Here is a 26,663-nt window from a genome sequence, read left to right as displayed (position 1 = left end):
GGGATCGTTTCAATAACGTCGTCATATAAACGCAGAAGTTTTTTAAAACGCAAAGGACAGACTTTTCCGTTTTTACTGAAATCGTTGTCGTATAAACGGCCCCTCAGGAGGACTGGAGAACTGTTGTTCTGTTTAAAAGAGTACAAATTGCATGGCGCAAATCCTGGAAAGACAGCATCCAAGTACTCAAATCAGCAGGAGCAACACCTCCTACAGAGAGGTAAGAAAGTCAACTGACATTCTATCATAGAAAATGCCATTCACATATGGATTGCCTGTGATAGATACACAATCACTTTTCACCACTCTGTTGATTCTTTCCTGTTAATAGGTGTGCAGGTTTACATCTCGACTCCAGACTTAACCTTTTATATGCTGTTTATTTCAGGTGGCAGCAGTCCGGAGAAGGAGACAAAAACGACTGCAGAAACAGAACAGGAAGTGAAGTGGGCAGAGGTTAGGCAAGAACCTGAGAGAGTGAAGAAGGAAAAAAAGAAGGAGGAAGGCGGCAACTTAAACGTCCCTGCAAAACTGTGCAGGGCATTGTCTTTCTTTAGGACACACAGACGTGTGGCGCACATGCACCCAAGAACCTGCCTTTCTCCAACGCTTGTGTCCACCACCAGTTTCTTGAGTGTCTGTCACAACAGTGACTGCTGCTTCTGAAAATAAATTAATTCATTAATCAATTAAAAAAAATGGTTTTGGGGTGAACTGTCCCTTTAAAGTGAATGTCAATCAAAACATGAAATTACCCATTACTTTCTCAGATTATCTGAACTCTGAAGTGTACTATCAGGTGTAAATTTTCAAATCGAAATAGGTAAATATATTCAAGATTATGCGTTTATACATATGACCTATTAATGCATGATCTGTGTCTATGCCAAATGAAGTGGCGACAGGTGTTAATGATGATGTGTTGTCTGAAAAAATGATTCAGCAAAGGAGGGGTGTCATTCTGAAGGTTTAGCATTATCCAATTGAAAATAGGTGTTTAATCTCATTGTTAAATCACACTCTGTTTTCTTGTAGCATGCTGATGTGATACTTGTCAGTGTTAGCTGATGAGGCCCCTGAGGTTGGTATCTGTCATCTGCAAACTGCATTTAAAGACAGAATGAAGAGACAGATATAGGCTAACACTCCACAGACTGTTCCCTGGATTTATTCCATTTCTCAAGTTAGAGGAGCATAATTCTGTCCCCGTCCCTGACGTTTATAATCTGTCTCAGCACAGGGAAAATAACTGCAGAGCAGCACCGCTTTAAAAAAGAACAAATTGACAAAAGTGTAAATAAATCATAACCTTTGTTTTGTACATATTGTATTAAATAAGTGGTTATCAGTCATGAACAAGCAAAGCGGCAGAATGTAGCTCAGCTTCTAAAAGGCGTCTACCAAAACATATCAAGTCCTACTTTCCCACATAAAAGGAGCAGGCAAATCCTCAGAAGAGCACAGAGCTGAAGTGCACACAGAAATACTAAGACAGCTGCACAACAGACATTTTCCTCTCAAACCAGTGACAGCTGTTTGTAAGAAGAGACATTACAGTGTAATTATTAACAATGCTGTGTGTCACACATGACACAGCTCGCATGAAATCAGTTGCTTTCTTTGTATTGCATTCATTTACTTTCCTATCAAACCATCAGACAACCTCCAGCCCAAAAAGTCATAATCATGTGCAGAATAAAGACAAACTGTTTAAAAACATGGATGTTACTGCTCGCATTCTGAAAGATCCTCGTGAGCCTTTTAAGTGCTGCACAAAAGGACAACAATGAGCCATGTAAAAGCATAGCATGCATAAGTAAAACACAGACTACTAACTGAAACACTCATTAACCATATACAATTCAAAAGCGATTACACCCACTTCCTTTACATGCACATTATAATTCCACTGTTGTTCCGAATTAGACAATATTGCAAATGTGATTAGAGTCATGTAAACAGCTTATTCCAAATTACGATATTCTGAATTAGGCCTTATTCCAAATGTTGCATTTTGCAATTAAAACATGTGGGACATGCCACTATTATTCAGGTTTCAGAATATGGGTCTCAATTGGAGGTTTTTTACGGCACTTCAAGACACACGGCCTCTTTTCTTTTTATAGTCAGCTCTGTGCGTTGTCATGGATATGCTGAACACAAACCAACTCGCCAACAGTTTACAAGCCTGGTAGAGATGCATACCCAAGAGAAGAGCCCGCATTTCTGATCAGAAGGAGAAACACACCTATTTTTAAACATTATGAAAGACTTGGATATCAACAGGTTTTTGGATATGTGCAATTATCGCAAGCTTTTGAAGAAGGTGGTTGAGAAATGAAAGAGGGAGGCTGTGTTTGCACGGGCCAACAAGTTCACAGCCTGTGGAAAAATTTTGATGCAAAAAATTAAAATAGAACATGCAGCTCCATCTGTTCAACTTTTACACAGAAACTTGTCAATTACATGCTGGGGCATCAACTCCTGTCAAACACAGTCAAGGACAGCATCATAACTTTATGCACACATATCACACATTTTTATTAGCCATGAAAACAGCTGAATAGGAGTATTGTCTTTTCATAATAAGGGAAAAAAAACACAGAATATTTTTGCATGTAAACGTGCGTGGTGTCAGACTGTGGTGTGGTTGGTGTTTCTAACTTTTGGAATACAGAGATGAAAGGTAGCATTTTCTAATGGAATAATATTTCTCTTTCTCTCTCACAGAGGAGGCAGTGTGTGTGTGGAAAGCATAAGAAATGAGTCAACTTAAGGTTTACACTTTCTTCCAAGTTTTTAAAGCCATAAAACTTTCATCAAAATCAAAAATGACCCCTAAACTCCAAACTTTTTTAATAAATGCCATTCATCCCAATATTAATAGCAGAGAAGCATGTTCTAGGTGAGGCTACATCCACACCAGTACATATACATATTAAAGTGCAGTTTTAAAAATGAATACAATATCTGTACACATGGGCATTGTAGCACTGTTTCAGAAATAATCTCCATCCATACACATCTGGATATGCGTATGACATGACCGTTCATACACACTGGGCATGAGCATGCTGGTGTTAACAGGAAGCAAATTGTCTCGCAATGGCGAAAAGTAAGAGCAGAGATTTATTTGCTTGGACTGATGACAAAGTGAAACTGTTACTGAAAGTACCACATGGGTATAAGAAGGTCAAGGCAGCAGAAAAAGGATGGGAGTAGATGCAAAACAAATACAGTGCCATTTTAGAGTGGTCCTGGGAGCATTATGCAATGCTGGACGAAGCCATAGCAATCTTAAAGGAGTACCAGCTTTAACTAAACTCTATTTCACATTACACGATTTCCACCGCGATTTTGACGTCGCAGAGGATCTTGAGAGCCACCTTGGGTCGGAGGTGAGTCGGCAGAGAGTCTGCCACGACGAGTCCTCGTGTGAATAAGCCTACGAGCAAGTCGCCCCTCGTCTGTGACTGGGACTGGATATCTGGCATGCTAGAAAACTGGAGAAGTCTGACATGACTGACAAAGAGCATCAGCCAACGAGAGGCGGGATACGTCCCACATCAGCACGCAGGAGGACAGAAGAAATGTCAAGCCAGACGGCAAGCAACAACAACAATGGCGGCGTCCACACGATCACACGGAGCGCGTTGTGTTTGGACCCAGGATAAAAAAGAATATCCATGCCTTTACGATGTGTCGTCTCCAAGTTTGGTGACGTCACCGCATTATCTGGGGCTCTGTCGGCGAGGGCTCGGTGGAGAAATCTTGTGGTGTGCACACACAGGTCGTAACGCAGCTGGCGAGACTTCCGCTGACAAAAACACACGGCGCCAGGTATGAACACTCATAGTCTCTGTGACGCAAAATCAGGGTGAAAATCGTCTAATGTGGCTTAAGTTGTAATGCTTTGACTTGACAGTTCGTGACTAATAAGATCCAATCAAGAAGCGAACGTGGGTGTCGGTGTCATCATTTTCCAGAAGTTTTCAAACAGAGTCGACAGCATTTTCAAAAGTCTTTGTTTCAGGGGTTGGCATATGTCAGAGCAGTGTGGATATTAGGTGTAAATGTATCAAAAGTTATGTGTTCTAAAACAAAAACGTATCAGTGTGGATGCGGCCGTAGCCTCGTCAGGCTTTAAATAGAAGTGTCTAAATGACAGTTGTCAGCAATGCTATAGTAATATAACCGTATGTAATAAAGCAGTACAAAACAAAGTTAAATACGTAAGTAGTTTCAAAGTTTTAAGATGATTACCACTCTATTAAAGTTGCTTTAGTGATGTAGTATATTGTGAATCGATCAGACTATTTCTGAATGACAATTTTATTTGCGACTCATTCACGCCACACTGCTTCAATAGATTAGGCCCCATAAACTAAAATCTGTCATTATAATGGAGGGCTTTATGTGTTAATTGTTATCAGGTTACTGATGTGACTGTAAGCTATGGGGGAGTGGTAATGAATGGATGTTTCTCTTTACAGGTTTAATTTAGCCCCCCCTAAAACTAGAAGGGTCATTAAGTCTGAGATCAGGGCAGCGGTCATTAAAGTCATGGGAGCCATTAAAGTGGAGAAAGAACCTTTATCAGAATCTCCTTCTACGCCCTCCCTCCTTCTGCTGCGTGCTCAATGCAGCATGAAGGGAAAACACTGCTTTATGTGAGCAGCAAGGGCGGCATCATGCATCCTTGCCTTCCATGGACCTTTTACGGCAGCTTCCCCAATTAACTTTAATGGCCAATAATATCATTTTATGCTTTTCACTCTATTCTCTCAATTCCAACTCCTCCATGAATCCATATTACGCTCCCACGTGCCCTCGGCCTCCCGTCCTGCACATCCAACTCCTCCACCTCCATTCTTCTGCTCCTTTTTTTCACCTCTCCGGACCTGCAGTGTCAATGGTTTAAACGGATTGCTCATGCAGCCAGTTAACCTTCTCATCCCATAAAAAGTATAATTGGTTTACTATAGAAAGGAGCCTTTTCCATGCTAGGGATAATCCCTCAGCTTGATTAATGCTTCTCTAATCAATTGGTGTCTGGGAGACCCGCCTCTTCAGTCACATCTTGTAAAGGGGAACAGCTGGCCTTTGTAAAGGTCAGGGAGAGAGGGGTCACCTGGGGTCAGAGGGGCTGATGGATCAAGCAGGGGGTGTCAAACCACTTGCACACTTTAACAAAACTCATTGGCTATTCTTAGGAAGTCGCCAAAGAGTGTGTAAAATAATCACAGGGTTTTTGCTGCATTTCTGTGAGTGTGTGTGTGTGTGTGTGTGTGTGTCTGGTCATTCACCAGCTTGTATGACTCTACATGGTTCAGTGAAAAGCAGCCCCTTTGCCAAAGGATTATGATTACAAGCAAACCGGTTATGTTTTTAAGCTGCAGGGATTTAACAAAACGGCTTTGAATTATAAATGCGCTCGAGAAGGGTAAAGGTTAAGTTTAGGTGTAGCAATGAGGGTGAAGGTTAAGGTCACAGGGTCAAGGATTGTAATAGGATCCCCAGAAAGTATATTGCAAGTGTGTGTATATTTACCATGCAGGCACTCCCATGTGAGCTTGTGCATGAGTGTCAAGCTGTATGAATCTACTCAATCTGTATATGCTGCTCAAAAAAAACAAGAGACGGAGGGAAAATACTTCATTTGGACAAAATTGCTCCAAGATGTCTTGTGCATTGACATCACGCAGAATGAGAAAAGATCCCCGGGTGTATTGCTCTTGTAATTTTCTCTTCAAACAGGACGGGCTATCATCCTCGCAGCCAGCACTGCTGAGGGGTTTGTGCTCCATTCAGAACAGATTTGAATAAGACTTGGAAATTGACACAGAGCCTGCTGCGATGTATGAATATCAATGTCACCTCTGACAGGGAAGAATGGCAGACTGGGAAATATCAATTCATTATGAGTTTTGGATCGGGACAAACTATTTCACTTTGAATATACCTGGTGTGTCCTCCGTTCTTATGAGCACGACTAGTCTGTGTGTTCTCTGTGGATCTGTCCTCGTGACAATAAAGTTATCTTGACCAAACACTGTGATCAATATACAATTTTACCACTGACAGACACTTAGAGATGACCACGCTGAACAAGATGTCACCCCTGAGGACTTTGAATAGTAAATAATGAATCACTACATTAGTATATTGTCTGTTGTATACATTAGCATTCAAAGCAGACATCTAAATTACTCTGAATCTATAAGTGTCACTTGTCATGCTGAGAAGATGTATGCTTTTGTCTCCAACATGATCATTGTGACTAAAAAGAGACAAAAAAAACTGACCCCTCTTACTGTACGTGGGCGTAGATGGACTGGTAGGTAAACCTAGAAATGAAAGGTGCATTAATCTCTGAGATGCTAATAACCACAGACTCCTGTTGCAACGCAGGCAGTGATGAATTATGTCACCAATCATGTGCTAAAGATGTTTTGCAGCTATCAGTTTGCCACCTCTCTCTTATTCTCTGCCTTTCCTCCCTTATCCAGCCTTTCAACTTGCCATGGGGTGTCACAGCTGATCGGCTGGTGATTTAGTTAAACTTGTAAACAACAGCAGCCATCTGTCTCCATCAACTTTAATAACAGCTCAATGCTTATTCCCTTATTTATAAGAATCCGGAGTGCAGGCAGCAGGCGCTGTGTGTTGGCATAGGGGGAAATCACAGCGCGGCCCCGTGTTAGTATGCACATACATGCCTCTCCTACACACAGACTCACTGCGACAACACTGCAGTGAGAGATGGGGGAGATGGTGAAAAGGGAGTGGGGGATGGATAAAGGGGGGGTAAAGGGAATAGGAGGGGAGATCTGTTTCTGAATACTCTCAGCATCTCCTTGAGGTCAGTGGCTTGGAGTCTTACATACAGAGAGATGCGCAGAGGCATAAATAGACACCCGGCAGATCTTTAATTGGAGCGCAGCAAGGTGTACAGAATAAATATTTCACCCGCACACAAGGAAACACAATTGATTTGTAATGGATCTGCAGTGAAGTAGTAAGCGAGGCCCTCATTGTGTTGTTTTATTATTAATACTCTTGAGCCAATGGGCTGTGGAATATGCATCGAGTGACCTGCCCTTCCCTCTTCTTATGCTAATCGTCATTGACATTTCCTGCAGACAGCACGCCCATCCTGGCCCCTCTGCAGTGGACCAGAAAACCACCGAACATTTGCAACAATAAAATCCCTCAAACGGTGCAATAATCCACCCTGAGACATTACCATACTGGAATTACAACCATCTGTATGCTGCAACATTGACCCGATATCGTTGAAAAGGCTGTTGTCACCCTAAAGGCTTTGACCGTCAGGTATTCTTTGTATGTGAAAGACTACAGCATTCATCTTCTGCCCATTTATCATTCCTGTCTACTTTTCTCCAGTCCTCCATTCATCTATCCGTCCATTCATCTCTCCATCCATCAGTTCATATCGCCTTTGTTCCACATGTGGATCCATCTGTCATGGCCTCCGTGATGCCTGTGCTTTTATATATAGACATCTCAGTCCAACCGTCCACCTTTTTCAAATCACTTAAAATACACAATTTTGGTGCACATGCTGTGATATAGAAAAATGTCAGGACGCAGAAAACCTTTTGACTGATTTTTGTTCGGAGATCAAAATTTCATCCATCGCAATGACAAAAAACAAGCCATGTGCCATGGCTTGCAAAACATGTCATTCCTTTGATTAAATTCACAGTATATTTTGGCCAACACATTCTTACTCCCAGGTTCTTAAATCCCAATGTTTGGTTAGTGGTGCTATATGTCAAAATTTGACGAGCTAGGTAACCCTCCTGCAACAGTTTGGACACACGGGATGGCTTGTTAATTTCCGTTCGTTACATGCATGGCGTCTTTTCAAATGTCAATTGTCAATGTCCAGATTCACAAGAAATATAAAGGTTGTATTTGTTATATGCATATGGTCTCTTTTCAAAATTAACAACGTAGCCAAAAATCTTTGTTTTAAGGTTTACTTCCTGGGGTTTAGGCAACAAATGTAGGTTTGGCCTAAAAATAAATATGCTTGTAACTAACGTTACGTAACGTCGGGTGATGTGTCACTAGCACAGTATGCTAGAAATGCTAGCACACCACGTTGTTACTGAAATAACTCAATTTACTTTTGATTAAACACAGGACACAAACAGCATCTCCCAGGTGAAAGTCCGGAGTTTGTTTGACCTATCCATCTGGCCTCCTACACGCCCTTTGCAAACTTTCTTATTGTCTATACTATGGTAGTTGTCAAAAAATGCTGTCACCCGTTGTGTCTCATACTGCCACTAAAAGGTGCCTTGGTGCGTCAGTATTTGTCACTGAGGGCCACTGACCACGCAACAGTATTTGACGACTTGGGATTGAGACCGGGTTGCTTTGGCACACTGAGTCCAGTAATGACTGTGTCAGAGTCATATTATGTCCTTCAGATTGTGTCTGGTATTATTTCACCTGCATCACCAGGAGGCCCTATATCTTCTGTGGGGAAAAGAAAAGCAGGATCATGCTGGAGAGGTGAGGAACTGTGATTTTCTGGTTCAGAGAGCCCACTCCCATCCCCGCCGCCCCTGCTTCCTTTCCCCCCGCTCTGCTGCCAACTCACAGTCTTTTACTTTAGTTTGAACTTTTAACTGCATGCAATTGCTCTTCCTCTGAGATTTAAACACATTAAGAGTGAATTTAAATCAAGGTGTTAAGGCAACAAAACGTGTTTAGCTTCTACAATGTCAAGGTTTGTCTGCGCCAAGTAATACAGCTGCCACAGCCACTGTGTCTTTCTTGATCTTATTTGTAAAAACTATTATTTTGTGATCAAAACAAGGGGATCAATGAGTAGATGGAGATGGAATAACAACCGAGCTAATTGGATTTCCTGGCTCCAATACAAGCCAATTAACCTTACACTGAGGCAATTAACAGTGAATGGAGTGGTTCAATATCACAAAAGTGAGGCCCCCAGAAGTTATTTGCAGAATAGTTTATCTCTATTGAACTGCATGGTGCCAATCTTATTGCAGGCAATGCACTCAGCCTAACCACCTCTGTACTAACCGGTAGATGTGACCCTGCGCCACGTCATCTTTTAATGATGATTCATGCAGGGCTTTCTGCCCCTGCAGTTGGATACTCCTAACCTCTCTGCATGTTAATGATGACTTTCCTTTCGACTGGGTGCTGTAGGTTCATCTAGGACAAAGAGTAGTGCAAGGGTTTATACATGGCTCACAAGAGACCCTCCATAGACCTTGCTGTGATAAACACATGATTAGGGAGACAAATGATATTAGGGCCAATCATCTCCCGCCCACTGTGGTCATTAAAACACCACACAGCAACAATAGATCAGTACTAATTGGATGCAGAATATGACCATAACAACACATTACTCCCATCAATCACAGAGGCTGTCTTTGAGGAGAACTTGAGTTGACCTAATGATTTAGATCCTGGTTGTTGCTATTTTTCAAGAGTGTAGCTATAAAGATGGTCAATGGTAAAGATTTCCTCTGTTGTACTGACAAAAGATCTGTTGTTGTTGCTGTTGTTTGCTTGGTGTAATATCTGGATTAGCCGCTTATATCACACCAAGTGCTATCTAATGCACATCTGGTGGACAGCCATATTGGAAAATCTATTTTTTAAATGAGCCCTGGTTTAAAATTTTGACTATTTCGGCTTCTTTAACATTTTTTTTAAAGATATTTTTAAGGTTATACTTTGCAGGATTTACCTAAAAACAATGTAAAGACTCACACAGAAGTAATCCCTCTCAATCACCACTTAAAACCCACTAGAAGTGCGTGGCAGTGTATTTTTCTGTAGAGACTCTGCCCTCTGCCTTTTCTTTTGTTTGTGGGCGTGTACCCCCACAGTGCTCAGGTGAGGTCAGGGCTCTATAAAAAGGTAGCGATCAGGTGCCAGACGCAGCAGCAGGCATCCAAGAGACATAGTGCTGAAAAAATACAAATATAGCGAGGCGACACACCAAATGAGAGTAAATTTGGGGTTGGCTTTCACTGTCGATGGTGAGCATGCTTACACTGTGATTGACAATCCTGCATAGTATACCTTTAAAGACTCTTTGGTATTTTGACTTTTCCAACATGTGTACCTACTTCTTTAATGCATGTATGATTTGATTTTCGTCAAGGCTGTGTATATGAGAGTTGGACTGTCTGATCTGCCTCCACTATCTTGTATTTGAGCTTTTTATGTTCAGAAGCTGAGAACAATCACTTATTTAGCATGCCAATATACATATTTTTAACTTTTTCCCTATTTCTGTCTATTTTCAAGGATGTTTTTTGGAATTATTTTTGTGGTTATTGTCTGAGGTGTTTGAGATGTGTCCTCACGCCTTGGTTGGTTGTTATAGCCTGTGGCTTTAGCATAAAAATCATTTTTTCACATTGTAAATTTGATGCCTGTGAAGGTCCATAACTGAAGCGTTGTCTTTCTAACACAGCTATTGCTGACAGTGTGCTGGGATTCAACCTTTCCCTTCACCTCACATTACCATAAAAATACATTTTAAAAGCCCTTGAAAATATTTAAAAATATACAGAGTTGAGTTCTCCAAAAGGATCTGAGTGTGTAGGCGCCTTTGGCAAATCCATCTGTAATCTCTTTCACAAAGTGCTGCCTCTCATTAATAACATATCATTTAGGAAAACATCTCTGTTGATCATGCGGGATGCACTCCTTCTGGACCGAGAGGAGATGAGCAGTCAGTCTGCTTCTCTGCAACACACTTTTTTTGTTATTTTCTTTTTAAACAGCCAGTAAGCTCCTTTTTTGGAAAATCAGTTTAGGCATGCTTGTCACAGTTCAAGACAGTCAAAGGTGAAAACGGAAATATATCTCCATTAATAACACAGTATGATACATGTTTTCCCGGGTTTACTTTAAAATGTCATTACCTCATTATAGGTAAAATTTGATGTAATATTTATAGCATTCTTAGATCCTCTTGTATAAACCTTCTAACCTTGTAATCAATTATTATGGTTTTTAAAACACACCCACAAGAAAGATGTTCTGGAGGAAAGTGAACATCACAGCAAATTTTGCATCAAAGGAAATAACACTTTAAGGCATTTTGGGCAACAATGAGGCTAGAAGTGCTTTCCAGGATATAATCAATTAATGTGGTGACCAGTCTTTAACCCCTAAATGACCTTCTGACCGAATGGCACTGCCTTCATATGTGCCTCGGTCCCCACTCTCCTCCACAGACACTATCATCAGGTCGCAGACACGCACCAATCACCTGTCAAAGGAATTGACCAGTGCAGAATGTATGGGAATTCAATGGCAGTGCGTGGTGATGATGCTTCCACACTTCTGTCAAAAACCTGACAGAATCCAATAAAGGTTGAGTCAAGAATGCAACGGCCGCACAGGTTCAGGGGTCAGACATGAAGTCAAAGTTCCAAGACAGAGGGATTAAAACCTGAACGTGTGCGAAGAAGAAACTAATTGCCATCGGATTATTGACAGGACGGACAAAGGTTTTTGTATGATTGCTCTGGTGATGGAAGACGAACTGGTCTACTCAGACTGTGAGTAAAAAGTACAGACAGGAAACAAAGCTAAAAACCATCAGACAGAGGGGGAGGAAATTCCTCTATGATCACTGACTAACGGCAGAAAAATGTATCACCTTTGCAGCAAATATGTGAACTCATAAAAATATTATATATATAATATTTTTATATACAGACAGAAAGTCAAAAACTTTTATAGCCCTTCCATGTTCTTAATTTGCAATTTACAAATGTGGTGGTCAGTGTGTGATATTGTTATATTATGAAAATTGTCAAGCTATCCAAAATGTGTCATTTGCAGATTTATCGTTTGAAGAACTGAAACTAAATGTGATATGACAGTCGTGTATTTTGGGTGTGTTATACTCCAATATTGCTCTAGCATCTTACATATAACCCATGGATGTACAAAGAGAACCGTAAACAGCATTAAGGACGCAACCCTGTTTGTTTATTCCTATGAGAGGTGCTCAGTGGTGCATGAAGCCAAAAAAGATTTCCATGGTATGATATCACCCAGATCTCCTGCATCATGGGGCCCATAGAGCAGGCGCACAGGGGACTTGCGTAGCCCTCCACTACCTTGAATGGGGAAAAAAAAATCTGTTTAATAGCGTGGCTCTTCTAACCTGGAAATCCAGATGCCCCGCCCCTAGCAAATTCGAATTTGCTCTGCACAGGGATCTGGCCCCGTGAGCAGAGCCTGGTGAATCGTCATCGGACCAATCAGATCAGGCTATCTGACAGAGGCGGGCTCTGGGCGGGCGTAACATGATGACGACAGCGCTGTGCCGTAGGAGTCGAAAAGTAAACAGCCAAGATGGCAGCTGCCGAAGGACCGCGTCCATTCAATTTAGCTTTGGAAGAAACGCTAAGCCAACTACACTTATCTTTTTCCTTGACAGAGGAACAGGAGACTGCCCGAGAAGCCTTCGTTTCCAGGAAGGATGTTTTTGCCGTTTTGCTGACTGGATACGGCAAAAGCATAATATATCAGTTAGCCCCACTGGTCGGCAAACAAATGGGGCTTACTGCAATGAATACGTCACCTTGTTTTTTGCTCTGATAGGCAATCGTGCTATCCAATTGCGTGCGGTGGCATTTAATATGCCTCAGTTAGTGCCGCCCCTTGGGTAGGAAGGGTGTATCGGTGAGGGCCAGACTCTTTCTAAATTTTTCTAGATTTGAGCCTGGATTTCCAGGCTACAGCTCTTCTAGACTTGAACTGAATGGATCAAATTCTGATAGTGAAGCGAGTCATTACGTCATTACGAGTTGTGACACTCAAAAAAAATATAAAAATATATCCACTGATTTACAGACGTCTCTTTTGCAATATAAGTTTTTTGGGAAAAGTCTTTTTGGGATCTATACCATCACCTGACCGACCCAGAAGTTGTAAATCTACACTTCCTACGCACTTGATATAAACTAAAAGAGTGACAAGGTAATTGGTCTGTTAGCACTCCAGCCTAAGGCCTGCTTGACTTATATGGCTCAATCAAATACATTTGCACCATGTATCTAAACTTTCTTTGGAAGATGCAGGACTCTGACAACATGCTGGTTTTCCAGTTTAAGAAAGGGTGAGAGCAGAAGGAAGACTATTATCGTTACAGCGGTTAAATTATCTGAATCAGAATCCACTTTATCGGCCAACTATGTGTAACATACAAGAAATCTGACTCTGGTCTGCTGTTGTTCTCAGTGGTACAAGGGTATACAGAAACACCTGAGTAGTACTATGAAGATTTGATAACTATGGATAGCTAGATGGTTAGTTAGCATATACATGGATATACAAATATATATTCATAAAACAGCAACAGTGAGGTTGTAAGTGTAAATGGTGCCTGAATACATAAATAATGATAAATGTAAGAGGTTGCCTACATACATGAGTAAGGTAGATATGACAGTACAGTGTATACAGCATGCTTGGATTGTGTTTAACATATATTTGTTTACATGTTTATGGTGTGTATTTAAACTATAATTATCATAAATTTACTGGTAAAGTGGATGCTTGGTGTTACAGCGTTATTGGAGTTTTTCTGAAACTACATGACTGGTGTTGAATGTTTATTATAGTGACGGTTGATGTGTCAATATAAAACTGATAGTCTTGTTTTGTTTTACAGTTATGTTTATGTTTTCCTTTGGGGCTGCAACTACCAATTATTTTCATCTTTTTTTAAGTAATCATTTTGCCCATAACATGGACATAATGTAAAACATAATGTAAAACCATCATCCATCACAATTCCTCAAAGCCCATAGCAATGTTCCCAAATTTCTTGTTTTGTCTGATAAACACTCCAAAAACCAAATCCATTTGCAATTATATTAGAAAAAGAAAAGTTGCAATTTTGAAACCAGTGAGAGTTTGACTTTTTGTTTGACAAAATTACTTAAATGATATATTAATGTTCAAAATAGTTGGAAATATTCATCGTCTGTTGATCAAATAATAAATGAATCAATCGTTCTAGCATGTCTTTCAAACAGATGAACTAAGAACCCAACTTGAAAAAAAGCCTGATAATCCAGGAATGTATTTTCTTACAAAACAGAAAACAACGACTCAGTTTTAGAGAGACAGATCCCCAGCAGGAGACGTCCAGATTGAAAACCCAGAGTGTGGAACGGTTCATAGTGCAAACAGAATGACGGATAGGCTTGGGATGAAATTAGATTGGAAGTGTCCATTAATTTGTTTGACAGAAAGCTCTCCTGGATTGTCAGTATGATGTCGCCTGTTAGATGACCCACATGAGAAGGGCTGACTGGGGTTGGGTATCTCTTCCATCAACAACTGTGTCGTGACATTTTTTACCAGTATGCCTACTTGGTATACTGGTGCTGGTATACTGGTAACTCTCTCAGGCTGGAACGCAGGTTGTTTTGTTACTACAAAGAGCCCATGTGCTCGTGAAATCTTATGTTGCTTAAAAATTCTGGCACTCAGAAGTGCTGATCTGTGTTCAGTGACGGCTGCCAAATACATCCGTCTCTATGCCAAGTCTCAATCGAGCCAAGAGACATATTGTCCAAACCATGTTTAGTTAAAGGAAAATTAGAGAACCGTGTTGAAGCTCTTGTTTAAGACAATTAACCACAATTAATAACTTTTTATTTTTTGGACCTTTCAGGCCTCTGGTTCCCTGTTTTTTTATCATAGAATTCAAAGTGTAGAGACTGGAGATACAGTGCTGTAACCATAAACATTGTGTTGCCGCTATTAGTTTGTCAGAGTTACATTATTGTTTTGAGCATGTGCAGCTGCGAGCAGGGATGTTTCCTCATGTGGCTGGGCTCCTATAATATGACATGACACTGTTTAAAGGTCATTTATTAAAAGTTTTTGGACTTTATGCATCATGTGCAAAAGGAGGAAGGTATTTTTAGACCAGTTTTTCAAAGCACAACAATAAAATCATATTCATATTTCGATACTTTAATGCTTTCAATACCATCCCACAGAGATGTGGACTGCAGTCACATGACTTGGACTTCAGTAAGACTTAAATCACAAATTTGATGACTTTCACAAAATAAAAGAAGACTTGCAACTCGAATTTGGACTTAAGGCCTCTTGACTTGAAAAATACTTTTCCGAAAGCCCAAAGATTATAAAGTATGTTATTTAAAAAGTGTGCCATGAATCAATTCATTTCCTTTCATTTCCTGAATCTACTAATGCTAACGCCATTAACTCCCAGCAGGTCAACACTTAATCCCCCAGATCCACTTAGTTTAAACCAGTCCAACAGCATCCAACCAAGCTCCAGGAGAGAACCATGAAGAAGTCTACGTTACTAAGCACCAGTTGGAAAATATTACACCACAGATAATTTCCTTCACGTACAAAAAACTGTGTGGTGGTCAACAAAAAATTAATTATTACGCAAAACACATGGCTTTTAAATTAAACAGATGGAGACCAGGAAGTACAAGTTTTAAAAAAGGCATTGGTTGGTGAAGAGCACGTTATGATTACTCCGTAAGACTTGAAACTCAAAGTGTAGGACTTGGGTTATGACTCTGGACTTGCCGGTCTTGACTTGAATTTGGGACTTGGGTGTAAAGGCTTGAGACTTATGACTTGCAAAACAGCGACTTAGTCCCAACTCTGCTTTCCCAGAAGAGGCATGGAATAAATTGTGCTGATCCTTTGGATGAATTCACACTGATGCATTTCAACACAAAAGCTTCATCTGAGCATGTAAAACCATTAGTTTGGTCCTAATTAATGACTTTAATCTGATGTACCCAAATATTACCAATTCAAATGTTACTGTTTTATTACCAACTTATGAAATCATTTTTTTTTCTCCTGTTGTCATAATGTGTTTTTACAAGATTAGATGCTTCCAGTTTCTGACTTGTAGCCCTGTCCTCTGTACAGTATCATCTCTGAGCTGTTGAAAATAAGAGGAGGAGAATGAAGGTTAAGTCTAAAAGTGAGTTTCTGAAATCCAGAAATCCCAGCAGCAGGTGAAGTAACTGCTGAGTCACTGGTGACAACTTTATCAAATCCCTGATGATTTATAACAGCCATTTGCGCTATGGGCCAGTAAAATCTTACTTAATGCACCTTTAAGGTACAACAGTGCTGTAAAAACACCTCAGGGCGATGTTAAATCTTTTATGTGTGTGATTGGGGCACATCCAGCCTCTGCTGTTTCGCCTCTCTCAGTCTCACTTTCTGCAGCTATGATTGTGATGACCGTGTTGAAGGGCACTCTCGACGAGTTTATTAGAAAGTATCATCAAACAGCACTCAGCTCCAACATCTGACAACTCGCAGGTGAGTAACTCCCTTTAAAATAATAGTTTGTCCTTCAAAAACTAACGCCAAAGGCAGAGATATACTTCATTATAGTCCAGTGGCATAAACTGTTTTAGCACCCTCCATAAAACAGCACTTTCTTCTGTGTCCCTCTTTGAAACATCTATTTTTCTTTGGGGTCTAATGGGTCTCGTTGGAACTCCTAATTGGCAGTCACTGTACCCACTGTCCTTTGAGCTGGAGGTGCTATAGGGGGGATTGGTGCGTTCAAAACCAGCTTTGAAGTCCTCAAAAGTGAATTCTCTCTTCGCTGCTGTGGCAGCAGAAACAGCAGTGACCAGATGGGATCGTAATTGAATGGGAGAGGTATAAATGGAGCCAGTGTCATAAGTCTACAACACTGTACTGTGAGTCCACAGGACTGGCTTCTCATTATTACGGTGGCTAAACTAGCGCCAAAGCTTTCACAGAGACCTACCATGTTCACTCAGCTGCTATTCCATATGGACCTTCGTGCCTTTGTTAGTGTGTCAGAGCACTTGATGTTCAGAGAGAGAGAGAGAGAGAGGCAGGCCTTTCATGTCTTCCCATTTCCTTTTAGACAAACTCAAACTGTTAATTGCTTCTTTTTAAGCTCCACTGGACCACCTTCACAAACTCCAACAGTGCATTCTTCCAGATTCTCTGTCTGCACAAATCTTCCAAATAATCTGATAAACCAATGTGTAGAGGTGAAATCAGGGTATAAGTGATCATTTTTTTCACATTTTTTGTAATCTAATCTCAGTTAATTTTGTCATGTGGTAAAAGCAATGCAGGCTCATGCAAATTCTACATTTATGGTCTTTAGGCAAAGACCTGTGTAATACCTGCTTAATGTCATTTTCAGGAGAGCTGCAATCTGCACGCTCCAGTGCTTTACCTCTGGATTTCCAGGAAGTCAGTCATCAAGGATTATAACTACAGTATACTGCATTTAATTTTCCTTCTACATTTAACAAATATTCGAGGTAAGCATGAACACAAATAATTTTCACTCTAATTTCTGCTCCAATTTTGGGTCTTTTAGGGATACTTCACCCCTAAAGTGATCAAGTGTACCTCAGTTACTCCATATTACCTTCAATTTGCGAGGAAAACTTTGCATGCCCTCCAAAAAACTTGATGAATTGAAGTAAAAGTTGTCTGCATTTAATAACAGCAAAACTTTATCAAAACACCTGTTTCCAAACTTTTACACAACTCGTGTGGTATAATCCAAATCCTCTTTCCCACTTGGAAAAATAACTCTTAAACGCTGACATCTGGCTTTTGTCAATTGTGGTAAGGTTTCAATCAGTATTCACTCTCGGTACAAATGACTCTGCAGTACTCATGGGTATTTATCGGCACCAGCTCTGATTATTGGAAATATGATGCATGGGTGGCTGCACTAATTTTTGCACCTTTTCCAGCATGATATAATGATGCACCACCTCAGATTTTGCACATCTCTATACAAGCAGCTCCAACATTGTTTCAAACTAGCTAGTATCATGTACCATGTTTAAGTACCAGGTATAAAAAAGAAGTAAACACTCTAACATTTTCACTGGCCTCCATGCTGCTTTCTAATGCATTTGGAAAAAATTAATCCAGTTGTATGCTCAGTACTTCCCAAACACATTCATTTTTGCTAAAACCTTACTATTTAAAATACACAGACATAAACAGTCTCATGCACCAGCCTGGGCTCATGCAAATATGTGAGGTAGACACAATCTCTTAGCAACACATTACATGGTCCTGAGCACAAAATGTGTCAAAATTCAACACTGGCAACACAAAAACAATGCTAATGCAAAGTCAATGCAAATCTTTTGTTCTGGTGGACACCTCAGTAAAGTTTAAAGAGTGAGAAAGTCCACATAGGGCGTGTGGAAGGGGTTGTAGATTGGTCAAACAAACATGGACTTTTAACTATGAGATGGCTGTTTGTGTCCCGTGAAACTAAAAGTCAATGTAGTTATGTTATGTAGCTATGCAAAGTATGCAAGTTTGCTTCCCTTATGTTTTGTACGTAGGTATTTTAAATGAAACCACAGTTTTTTCCCTAAACATAATAGCCAAGTTGTTCTTTTTTTTTTGTTTGGTTTGTTTTCTCAAAACCTAACTAAACTGCGAACATTTCACAAGTAGTAGTGCACGAGCAGTGCACCTGGGCAAGCAGTGCACTCTGTCCATGCGTTCAATGCTTCCCAGGTCATTCATTGGAGTCTGGATTTCAATGAAATGCACAGGCAGAGTTCAAATTCTTGCACTTCCCCAAGCTTGCTTTCCATCTGTGTGTAAGACTGTTTATGTGGAAGTGTTTCAATAGTAATTTTTTTAGTGAAAATGCAGGTGTTTAGGAAGTATTGAGCATACGATTGGATAAATGAGACTTGGATTATACTGCATGAGTTGTGTGAGAGTTGGTAAATGGATGTTTTAATATAGTTTTGCTGTTGTTAAACGCAGCGCCCCATTTACTTCAATTCATCAAGAATTTTCTCCTTTTTTGGGTTCTTTGTTCACCACAGAAGCATGTAAAAGTTTTCTTCAGGAGTTTAACGTAAGACAGGATGAGCTACCGATATACGAATGATCATGTCTGGGGTGAAGTATTCCTTTAAGAGTAAAATGGAAAAGGTTTAATTATGAATCCTTTCCATACTCTATAAGTCCTTTCCAACTAATTTATCAGAATATTATATCAAAGAAAAATGCAGAGAGCACGCAGTGAAAATGCACAGTGCCCCGTAGGTCAATAACAAAGCATATTCAGCTGTAAATGTTGTGTTTAATGCTATCAACAAAACCCCTCACATTCCTCCTCAGTCTACAAGATGAATGCATTGACCCTCTCTCGTTTGCTCCTGCAGGAGTAGGTCTTAGAGGCTGAGAAACAAAAGCTAAGGCATAGATGGCGGTTCGGCAGATAGGATTAGGCTGTAAGTCTTCAAAGAAGTCCCTCTCCGCTAAAGCTGCTCACTTCAGTAATGCCAGTGCTGTTTATTTCTTCTTATCCGTATTTACCCCCCTCTCCCTCTCTCTCTCACCTGCCAATAGCGATGAAGGGTAAAACATCATTTTAGGACTAACACTTCAGTGAAAATACACTGACAGGTGCATATTTACAGAGGGAGTGTTTAATAACAGCCCTGAGAGTGGGCCAGCTTTAATGCAGCATCTTTGCCTGAGGCGAGGCCAAGGGACCCTCATCCTGACAGTGAGCCCCCTCCTCTCCGCCCGCAGAACGTGGTTTCTCTCCATTTCATTTGGCCTTTTATGCTGGAAAGCTACCCTTCTCTCTCCCTCTCCTTTGCCCTCATACTGCTGCTCATATGAACACGCACTGATACAGGACTCTGGGGAAAATAAACATTTAATCAAAACCTGTTTTTAATGCCATTTTATGCCTGTGCTGTCTTTATGAAGTGTTCAGGGAGCTGTTGTCATTCAATCAGTCAAGTGTGCGCTCTATAAAATGAAATCTAAAGAGAGGTTATACATGTATTATGATTCTGTCTAAAGAGCAGAATAGTTTAAAGTTCTACCTGCTAAAATGCACAGCAATATGAGTGTTATTGATCGCTATGTGGGTGCTGAATTTTTTAGTATGTGTTTGAAGATTAATCAACTAACAGTAAGTCACTCACTCACAGTGCAGTCTGGGCAGTTTCCAGTTAGTCCACAGAGCTGTCGAGCATGGAGAATTGAATGCAAAGCAGCTGACAAGTAATTAATATCAATTACTGAAGGAAAGTGTGTGAATGTGACTTCACCAGCTGACTGTAGTTTCCTTGCCTATACGTTAGGAAACCACACAGCCTTGATAGCAAATGGGACCCATATATAATCGAGTCCAATGCACTGTATTTCACACTCCACTAAAGGCGCTTAAAAGCAGGATTTAAGAGTCTCGAAGCCGTGAGTCCCCGCGCAAAAAGCCATCACATGGTTTCCACCGCTATTGCTCTCCTCATAATTGCACTCGCGGACTTTTCTCTTTCACAGTGAATGGTGAGAGTGACTGGCTTTGTGCACACACTCTGATAATGGCAACAAAGGGAAGGAAGCAGCCGACTGAACAAAGCATTATGTAATCAATATCACTGGTCAGTCGGAACAGAAAGAGGTGTTGATCTGTTGACTGAAGTACTGTTTACATAGATTTTCTTTTCTCACGCTGCAGATGTCAAAGGAAAAAACGAGCCAGGAGAGAAAATAAAAAGCCCCTCCACATCACCAAAAAATGAGAAGTAGAGTCCAAAGAAAACACAGAGTTGATTGAAGACACCTTGGAAGGTGCAGGGGCAGCGATCCGTGTCAGGGCAGAGCAAGGTCAAGGCCGAGCTTGCTTATCTCTGTAAATTAAAACTGTCGTCTCGAACAATGGGCGGATGATTTCAATTAAATTGTGCAGTGCATGTGGGCAAGATCTCAAGAGTCACTGAAGAACAAACACTATTGCTTTATTGCTTTCACATTATTCCCTGCTGTGACTCAAACCCCCACGGGTCGAACTGATGCCCTCTGGGCAAAAACAAATGACTTGTCACTGAAATCTGCCAAGTACATTAGACATCATTTTAATCATGTAGTGTTTATTAAAAATATATCTCTGTAATGGCAACAGCTCTTGCTTTTAAATTATCGTATCAGCACATTGTTATCACAGATTTAAGAGAACAAGTTGCTACTTAATATTCCTCAATATCTGTCGAATTGCAATGGTCCATTTCATGCTATCTCCATTCAGGGGTAAACTGTAATTTTGTTCATGCCCTTGTCATCACTTGTACAATAGTAATGTATAACCGATTATGTAAAGGAGAAACAAGTTGAAAAACACTGAATTTGGCTTGGGCGGTATCTATGTTTCTACACGTTATACCTTCCTGTCATTTCACCGGGGTATACAGTTTTTCCAAAAACAACATAAAAGCTGAGCTTCTGGTGATGGAAGTCATTGCAGAATGGATATCATTGTCTTGCTAGCCTAAAATGCTGTGTTTCTAATGTGTAATTAGCCTACTTAGAAGTCTTGCTGAGTTTATATAGCTCATAGAATAATGAATCTGGGAAATAAGCCTTCTTTCTGAAGGACCCGATGATACTTGTTGACGCAGTGAATGCCGACACATCAGTAGGCTGAACAGACGTGATATGTTGAATAAGTTAACTGGCAACTAAACTGCTTTTGTAGTTGGTAGAAGTCATCTCAAGATAAGATACACCTGGCAATACTCCTAAACAGGGGCAGAGGTGTCCTGTAACGTTATCCCCACCACTCACAGTCGCCGTCTTTCTCAGCTCAACTGCCTGTTCCATCAGTAGAGACTGACCTCTGGTGGTGGGTGCTGTGCACTACATAGTGTCAATACAGCATCTCCGTATCAGTTACATAGACAGAGGAGCATCTGCATTTTTGACGATATTAAAAATCATACCTTCAGGATTTCTGAATATCCCAGTATACCGTAATAGCTTGATACCGCCCAAGCTAACTATGAATGTTAAATGAAATAAAGTGCTTCAGGCTTGGTGTGCAGAGTGAAAAGACCAAATCAGTCAAAATCATCTTTTAAGATCAATGGCTTCGATCTAAAATTTGATTAAGTGAGCACACTGACATTTAACCCTCAAGTCAAAAGAGCCATCCTCAGTAATTCAGGAAGTCCACACAGCAGTGTTCATACTTCGTTGCCATGACAATATTAATTTCTGTGATTAATACTGACATTTATTTCCCTCCTTGCTATGAGGGTGATATCTGTATTGACACACAGAGATACAAAAAATGTGTCAACACAATTTCCTTTTTCATGTGTGCAGTAATGATGTGGTTTGCAAACATTTGGAGATGAAAGTCAAAATTGGTTCGCTCAATTTAAATGTTGTCATACACTGTGTGCACAAATGTGGGTAATGAAATTTCAATCTGATGAACAACTTCAGCGGAATAATGTCAGCTTTGGGCTTTAATAGACTAATAGTTAGAGTTAAGATGTGTTCAATGAAAGGCGTGCTGTGTGTAACTATGATTTCAGTGAAAAATACCATTCAGACAGCTTTATTTTCGTAACTGAAGATTTCAACCGAAACTGTACAAACAGATTCTTAATGTACATTTCGGAGACAAAAAGGTTTGAAACATGTGGTGTGCAAACATGCATATCAATGTGCGTGCAATTCTTCCCGGTGATATCTAAGAGATGGTGTGATCTGATGGATTGACCTTTGTTCAAAAAGTGGCAGCTGTCACTCCGTCCAACCATCAGTAACAACCTGACCTTCACAAGATGTCTGTTGTTTAACCATCAGCCCACTGCTGCTGAGGTCTTTTATTTTGAAGATGTCTTGTAATGTTTATTTAAACTAAAGGTACAGTGTGTAAAATTTAGGGGGATATATTGGCAGAAATGGAATATATAATAATAAGTATGTTTTCTTTAGTGTATTATAATCACCTGAAGATAAAAATTGTGTTTTTGTTACCCTAGAATGAGCCATTTATATCTGCATAGGGAGTGGGTCCCTGTTAAAAGAGTCCACCATGTTGCACCACCTTGTTTCTACAGTAGCCCAGAATGGACAACCCAAACACTGGGTCTTAATAGGGCCATTCTTGTTTTAGCATCAGCCACCATAGTCAGCAGCCCCTCTGCAACAAACAGTGTCAAAAACCCACTGATTTTTTTTTTTTTTTTTTTTACATGTAACTATTTTATTGTGTTTTTTACCGATTTAAATCACCAGGTCCATTTGTTTTGGAGAGGAGGAGACTTTTCCAGATAATTCCGCCCCTGGTTTAAAAACAAAAAAAACAAAAAAAAACTGAATGCCTGGATCTAATGTTATCTGAAAAAAAGTAGTAAGTTACATTACAATATTACTCTGTGTAGAGTAACAAGTGACATACTACACTACTTTTGCTTTGCTTTCACCAAAATGACCTCAGAAGAACTAATAGGCATTGTAATTGGATGAGGGTCATGATGTCTCACAGCAGGTAATCAAAGCACAGAAGCTCAGGTTCATTACAGTTCATTTAAAATCCAGTGCTGCACAGTCTTGCCTATTCATGCATTCACATACAGTGGTTACCACTTTGTATTAAAATCCCCTGATTATATCAATAAAAGCATGATGATAAAGCACAATTAAATAGCCTAGACCTTTAAAATAAATGAATATCCTTGGACACAGGGAAGGTCAGGCAGAGCATCAAAGTCCAATAATTATGAGAAATGGATAAATATTTGTGGGCCTATGATATGGAACACAATAAACATATAATGAGGGTAGCACAACAAATGGAATGGTGTGCGTGTGCTAGCCTTGCATAAGAATGGGACTGTGTGTCGGCATTGCTCTGCAGTTGTAGGGGACATGAATGGAAACACATCCAACATACACTGACATCATCCATTTATGTTGATCACCAGGATGACGAAAAAACAAACCGAATGCCAGCTCTTTATCCCCAAACTTTCGGGCAGTCTTGGGACACAAAAGCAGAACGGGATATGGTTTATGTATCTGAATGTAAACATACTGGACATGATGATGCACATGATCACCGGCACCCTTCTATGAGGTAGTGTGAATGTATGTAATGACATGTGAAGACACAACAATCTTCAAGGGATGTTTTTTACTGGTGGCACACTGGCGGAAGTGGAGCAGTGTGGATCAGTGTGGATAAATGAAGACTGAAAACAATAAACAATGCATTTTGGGTGGTAACGGGTTACGTGACATTGTAAATTTAACTGCTAAAAGTAATATATTACTGTAACGTGTTACTTTTGTAACGCATTACCCCCAACACTGGTGTGCACACACTAGCAGAAGTTGGGTCTGTGACCAGCCAAACAGTGTCAGAGAAAACACTGATTTGTTATGTGAAACTGCATCATTCACTTTTTTCTCTTTTTTTATTTATTTATTTATTTTTTAACAGGTTTTAATCACCTGGTCCGTTTGTTCTGGAGAGGAGGAGGACTCTACGGATAATTTGGCTCCTAGTAAAAACCTCTTGAACAATTAACACTGAAGGAATTCTAACCGGGAGAAGTTTCAGTTGGTTGCAATCTGCAATCCTCACCACTAGATGCCACTAAATCCTCCTAAATATAATGCACAGGTCCTTTAACCTCTAAAAATACAAATAGATCCAAAGGTATTTCACTGTAGAACTAACCACTGTGGTCTTTCTGAACTGTTAAGCTGTATCTTATTTGCATTTCTCAGCATTTAAATTACTGTAAAGGTGGTTGGATTGTTTTCATCACCATTAGGGTCCAGTGTGTTTGGAGACGCCACTGGATTGTCAGCTGGCCTAATTAAAACGATTTCATGGTTGCCACACTTTGGGGGGATTTTAATCTGAAATGCTCCACTGTGCTTATGCAAACGCTCAAAATCAAAAGCACATCCCTTAAAATTAGCTTCATTCGTTTTTTTTTTTCTCCCCCAAGTTTGAAAGCCTTGCCTTAGGTAAACTGATGTTCCACCCTCTAGTGGAGCCGAACGTTAGCATTTATTCTTCATAATCACATTTAGTTAAAACGTAATTGGCAGAGGCAAGGAGGCAGAAATTGAGGGACAACAAAAGCTACAACAAATATAATTAGATCAATGCCGGCAAAATTAGTTCGTGCTTTCAGAAACGCATTTAAATAGGATGAAGAGGGTGAAGAAAAGACATGAGGGAAAGAGTGAGATAAACAACCAGAGAAAGAGGAAAGACCACCTAAAAAGTCCCGCCCTTATATTTTGTGGAATAATTTGCTATATGCCAAGACAAAGAGAAGCTCCCATGAAGCATTGCACTTCAGGCTCCTTCTCTCCCATCGCAATTAGAGTGTAGCACATCAGTTAACCTGCATACATATTCATATCCCATCATGAGGCAGATCCATGACTGGATGCAGCTCTGCAGTCTCTGTGCAGCACAAAAGAGAGGAGTTCCTCCACTGGTGAGGCAGAGGGGCCTCACACCCTGCAGCCACCACCCGGACTGGCAGGGAAATAAGTGTCGGAGGAGCTTGAGACTCATTTAAGACATCCCCGCCTTCTGACGGGTGTCACCTTTGTCTCACTGCGACACCACCAAGGCCCTTTTTAATGAAACCGGACTTCTTGTTCTGCTCAGCAAGCCCTTTGATATCGTCCACAGGAGCCTTATACAATGGCTTGATGTTAATTGTGGCTAATAAATCCACCTTTCTCCCCCCGTTCCTCCTCCGTCCGCCATCTCACACCCAGGCCTGATCTGTGCCTGGAACACCTTGGATCACTGCCAGGAAGCAGAGACGCAGCGGTGTAATGAAAAAGCACAGTGGCAGACGCACACACACACACTCATGTTAATTATTTGTTTAATAAATATGCAATAACTACAGCTCCTGGGGCAATAACAGAACCATCTCAGTGCTGCATGTCTCCACCACACTCAGGCTGAGTGAGTGGGCTTCCAGTGATACTTTCCCCAAACTTCTGCACTAATTATATTCTCCACTGACTGCTTTTTCACATTTGTTACAGACTCTGAAGGGAAGCTGGTCTCTTTTTCTGTTTTGTTTTGTGGGCTCGCCTAATCCTGATTAGGCATGTCCACACATAGCACTGGAGACAAGACACACGCCCTGTCTCCCTGTCTGTCTGCTCCACAAATAGCTCAGTTTTTATCACCCAAGTCTTTAATCACCCACCAGAGCTCAGATCAAGGGTTTTACAAGGGTGATTATGAAAGTTAGCGAGCAAAAGTACTCTGAAAGATGGCAAAGATACTGCATATCCCTGATCCTCCATTATGGTGCAAAAGGCTATGAAATTCGTTTTTTAATCTCTGCTGGTGGATGGCACTGCAAGTAATCAAGAAATATGAATAAGTGAATGCGTGAAACCATGTGTTAAAGTCCATTAATATTTTTGTACCTCAGTGTTTGGAGCTGTAGTTTAAATAAGGAGAGTGCACACATAGTAATATTGCAGCCCAGTTGCCGGAAGAAAATGCGTGCAGTATACATTTCTGCAATGTGTCATACCTGTCATATCAACGTTTCTAAAGTGATGTAATATACAAGCTGACTTTTGTCATCATGAGGTGGAGGGGGTGGCGGATGGCATGTCACCTGGGCTAGACTCCTGCCAAGCTGCAAACTGGGGCTGCTCCTTGAATGTCGGAGATTCTAATCATCACACAGAGATCCCTCGGTCAAGTTGAGCAGTCAGTTTTTGTTGCTGTTGTTGTTTTTTTA

The sequence above is a fragment of the Epinephelus moara genome, chromosome 2, assembly GCF_006386435.1.
Source record: "Epinephelus moara isolate mb chromosome 2, YSFRI_EMoa_1.0, whole genome shotgun sequence".
In the NCBI taxonomy this organism is placed as follows: domain Eukaryota; kingdom Metazoa; phylum Chordata; class Actinopteri; order Perciformes; family Serranidae; genus Epinephelus; species Epinephelus moara.
Note: the sequence above shows the minus strand (reverse complement) of the source record.